Source organism: Alnus glutinosa, chromosome 3 (genome assembly GCF_958979055.1).
Source record: "Alnus glutinosa chromosome 3, dhAlnGlut1.1, whole genome shotgun sequence".
NCBI lineage: Eukaryota > Viridiplantae > Streptophyta > Magnoliopsida > Fagales > Betulaceae > Alnus > Alnus glutinosa.
Window position 1 is genome coordinate 12,123,234 of NC_084888.1, and position 5,006 is coordinate 12,128,239.

Here is a 5,006-nt window from a genome sequence, read left to right on the forward strand (position 1 = left end):
TTTTCAGATGATGACTTGAGAAACTGCATTAATTGGCTGTAAGTATTTCTATACTTACTGAGGAAGAAGCTGGTGGATTTTTCCATGATATTGGGTTTATTGTTTTATTTAATTTGTTCATTGCATGTAGCCGATCATGCATAGCATGTTGTGTCTAAAATAATATAACGGCTGATGAGATAGCCATCAACAAGCTGATGTAGTAGCAAGGGGAAGAAAGGCTAGTCAGTGGATCCAGGGGGTTCAGAGTGACCCAGGGGTGTCCGAAGGCCTAATATATAACTAATGCTGGGACCAGTAGGATTCCAGTAAAAACAGGTAAGACTTTAAGTGTGAGGCAAAGGACATGAACGGGTTCAGATAACCTAGAACGAGAGGTCTGAAGAAAGATGATCATAAAATACCAAACTAAATGGTTACTACGATGCATATTCATACAACCAATACATTTGCATTATACGCGTGGCTATAAAGCCATATCTGCATGATAAGGAATTTATTAAGTAAATCAGTATTCACCTTATTATTGGAAACAGTAGACTCACTTTGGTTGTTTTGTGTTTTTGTTTCTATATATATATATTCTGTTAATGTTAGTTAATAGACAAAGACCAGAGCTTAAGAAGTTTTATAGCTAAGGACGTATAGTTTATATTTTGTTTGTAGTCTTCTGTGTTTATAGCTTTTTATGTTGACAAGATTGCTAATAATTTATATGTATTCTTTTGTGTCTTTATGGACACCTGTTTCCTTGTATTTGTTATAAGTATTTTCTAATGAATATCTAGAGGTATTTAATTTAAAAGCTCTAATGTGTTATTTAATCCAAGCCTGTTGGACAAAAATATATTCCGCTGCGAAAGTTTATCTCTGATGTAGTAACGTCACGTGGGAACCGGAGGTTTCTGCTTACGAATTTGCTGGTTCAAATTTGGGGCGATACAGAAAGACCTAATATATAACTAATGCTGGGACCAGTAGGATTCCAGTAAAAACAGTTAAGACTTCAAAGTGGGAGGCAAAGGGCGTGAACGGGTTCAGATAATCTAGAACGAGAGGTCTGAAGAAAGATGATCATAAAATAGATTAAGTTAATCAGTGGGGTTTTTATCATTTTAATAACTCACTAGAGTATAATTTTAAACCCGTTTTGAGTCTAGTTCGTTTCATAAATCGAGATATTTTATTACGAACATATATGAACATATTATTATAACACTAAATAATAAAGTGTCAAATAATATTTTGCACCATTATAAAATAAGGATAATTAATCTAATGATTAATTATTTTGTCTATTTATTAACTCAATAATTTTCAGTTATAAATTAATTATCAGTTTTACTAAAACACAGTTCATTAAATTAATTGGAAGTATTTATAAAATAATTTATAAGACGAATGATTATTCACTCACATAGATAATCATTTTTTATTCTTTAACCTTATTATTCTATAAAAAATGTATTTTAAAATCTGGGGCGCTACAGTATATAAGACAATGAAATCTAAATCAAATTTTCTACTGGGGACAGAAACAGTCCCAAATCCTAATTAACCACGGCTATCCTCTAATTTGGCTAGAATTGATATCTTGATTACTCCCCCTAAAAGTGATGAGGAATATGAGGCGGCTAGTAGAGCTAAGTGTGTTATTAAGACTTCTCAGTTTGAGGATGTGGACATGGAAGACCCACATTTAGATGTTGGTGTGTCATTTGAATCGACTGCTCAATTCAGGAGAGCTGTGAGGGAATACAATTTGTTTAGGGGGAAAGAAGCAAAATGATGGGGACCGTGTGATTGGAGTGTGTAGAAGTAGGGACAAGGGTTGTCCTTGGAGAGTTTATGGCTCATTGGTAACGAGTGAGATGACTTTTATGCTTAGGTCACTGAACCCTAAGCACCAGTGTACACGATATTCCAAGTCTTCGATTGCAACGTCTAGGTGGATTGCAGATAGAATGGTCCACAAATTTAAGACGCAGCCAAACTATCCACTTGTAGCTCTATATGATGATGGAAAAAGGAGATGGAATGTAGATGTCATTACTAGACAATTGTACAGGGCTAAGGTGAAGGCTAAACAACAGATATAAGGTAAGCACAAAGATCAGTACAAGCGACTATGGGATTATTGTGCAACAGTGAGGTAGTTGAATCGAGGGAGTACAATGTTGATGAAAGTTGAGAGGCCTACCTTAGATGTCCCACCTACTTTTCAAAGTTGTATATGTCTTTGGCAGCATGCAAGGAAGGTTTTAGAAAGGCTTGTGGGCCTGTGATAGGTGTTGATGACTACTTTCTTAATGGACGTTATGGGGGTCAATTGTTGGCTGCTGTGGGAAGAGATCCAAATAACAATATTTATCCCATTTCAATTGCTGTGGTTGAAGCTGAAACTAAGGATAGTTGGTCCTGGTTTCTAGAGACTTTAGTGGTTGACCTTGGCCCAAACGGCTCTACTGGATAGACATTCATTTCTGACAGGCAAAATGTATGTCTGTTTGCTTAGTTTGAATATTAAGTTATTGTCTTTTCATATATTTTCATTTGTGCATTGACTTTCATGGTGTGAACTTTGTTTTCTATTTTTATATAGTCTTTTGTTATTTTCTGCCTTGAGATTGATACTAAGCTTCGAGGCGGTCCTACCAAGTGCATCGCATCACATATGTTTGAGACATATGTATGCCAACTTTAAGGGTGAAGGGCACAAAGGACTGGTGCTAAAAGACAAGTTTTGAAAAGCAGTTGCTGCATATATTGTTCATGGTTTCCAAAGGAAAATGAAGGCTATGAAGAAATTGAGTCCAGCTGCTCATGTTTATGTGGAGAAGATTGACCCCCATATAAGGGCTAGGGCTTTTTTTGACATCACCTCGAAGTGCGACTTGATCATGAACAACTTATGTGAGTGCTTCAACTCTTTCATCATCAAAGCTCAAGACAACCCAATCATTACCAAGCTGGAGATAATTAGGAAGAAGTTGATGATGCGATACCAGAAGAAGAGGTAGGGAATAAGGGAGTATGTAGGGGAGTGGTGCCCAAAGATATTGGCAAAGTTGGTGGAGTGTGGAAAGCATGCTGCAGAGTGCACTTCTCATTATGCTGGGGAGGGGCTCTATGAAGTGGAGTGCAGTTATGGCTCATTTGTAGTTGACTTGATGCACCATAGTTGTGGGTGCAGGCAGTGGGACATGACTGGCATTCCATGCCCACATGCCATGTCAGCCATTTTATATCATTCCTCCAAGCCTGAACAGTACTTGCATCACTACTATAGTGTTGAGTATTACAAAATGGCTTACGACCCAATGATATACACGGTGCCAAGCGAGGACCAATGGGTCAGAATCGGTCAAGATGAGATGGACCCACCTGTTGTTAGAGTTGCCACAGGCAGGCTCAAGAAAGTGAGGAGAAAAGGGGTCTTAATGAGCCAAGAAATCCATATTGCATAAGAAATGGCGGTGTGACCATGAGATGTTCAAAGTGTAGGGCGGTTGGCCACAATGCTAGGACTTGCCCTAGGAGGAAGAAGGTGTCCACTCCAAGCAAATCGTGAATAATTGTACCCACGAGCACTGCAACGGAGTTGAGCTTTGATGATGTAAGTATATATCCTTAACATATGTTTATAATAAAATGTCATTGCCAACACAGGTGATGATTTTCCTAACTTTGGTTGTTTTGTGTTGCAGATTCATTCTCAGCCAATTGCTGATAATTCACAGCCAACACAGTCATCTACACTTGCACCTCATGTCTTAAGGCCCAGCAAGACAATTGCATCTAGTACTGTTGCTGTATCTATCAGTAACATTTGTTATTATCGTATTATATATTTGTGTTATTTCTAATGTCTATGTTGCATATGCAGTCTCCTTCTACCAAAAGGATTAAGACAAAAGTTGACTCAATGCATACTCGGCCATCAGGAAAAAGAAACCCCACAAATGTATGTAAATACACACATGAACATATAAAACTCTATTTATAATTAAATACCACATCTACTTATTAACTCTTCATGTGTTGCATAGGTCACTGAACCCACAACTGCACCTCCTAGACAAAAGACATTGGGCCTTGGCTATCATGGTGCACCTACTAGAAGATCTGGTAGGTTGTTAGCTACGTTTAAGAAGCCGGATCCCAATAAATAAAAAACAACTGTTGATCTCACAAAGGACGCCCGTCAACCAGCAACTACACCAGCAGTGGTCATTCGGGAACTCGCTAGGGCATTAGGAGTTGTCATTCGGGAACCCTTAAGGAGATTTGTAAGAGTGCTGGTACCAACTGTTGAGAAGGGTATCCAGCGCATGGAAGCCAAGAACAAAGACAAAGGAAAAAGACCAATATGGTAGCCTTGATGGGATATCGAAAATATTGTTGTGCATGTGTTTAGGTTGGTTGGAAAATGGCAGGGAACATTTTGGTATTGTTGGTTATGTATGAATTGACAGTTTGACATTATGATTGTGTTAGTAAGGCTAAGAGGTGTCCTTGGAGTTCTTGAATTTATGCTTATGGAGCAACAATGTTTGTATGTTGTTCTTTGTGATGTTGTTGGAAACAATTGGTTGTTGTTGTTGGTTATGTGGACTATGTTGGTTTCATGATGTGGATGTTGGTGACATGATTGTTGTGCATGTGTTTGGTGACAGGATTGTTGTGCATGTGTTTAGGTTTATAGGAAATCTAGGTTGATGACCTATGTTGTGTTTGTTGTCGAAAATATTATTATTTAGGTTTGTTGGATATGTTGGAAATATTGTACTTTAGGTTTGTTGGAGAATTCAGGCCAAATAAACATGCAATACTGAATCAGTTTGGGGTTGTCAAACTTTTGTGTAAACTGATCAATTTATAATCACCAATATCAAATTTCATGTCATTTAATAGTACGGATTATTTACATTTTCCCCCCCATGAACTAACTATAATTGTCAAAATGCCACCATGAACTGACAATCCTAACCAAATTAGGGCATTGA

The 5,006-nt window shown here is 37.7% G+C and overlaps 1 long non-coding RNA gene across 1 annotated transcript; it reads left to right on the forward strand.

Moving 5' to 3' along the window:
* The first annotated feature begins 1,463 nt into the window (after positions 1-1,463).
* Positions 1,464-4,654, forward strand: LOC133864884 (uncharacterized). Its single transcript, XR_009899574.1, has 4 exons — positions 1,464-3,616; positions 3,708-3,801; positions 3,887-3,964; positions 4,050-4,654. It is a non-coding gene; the product is annotated as an uncharacterized LOC133864884 (long non-coding RNA).
* Positions 4,655-5,006: the final 352 nt, after the last annotated feature.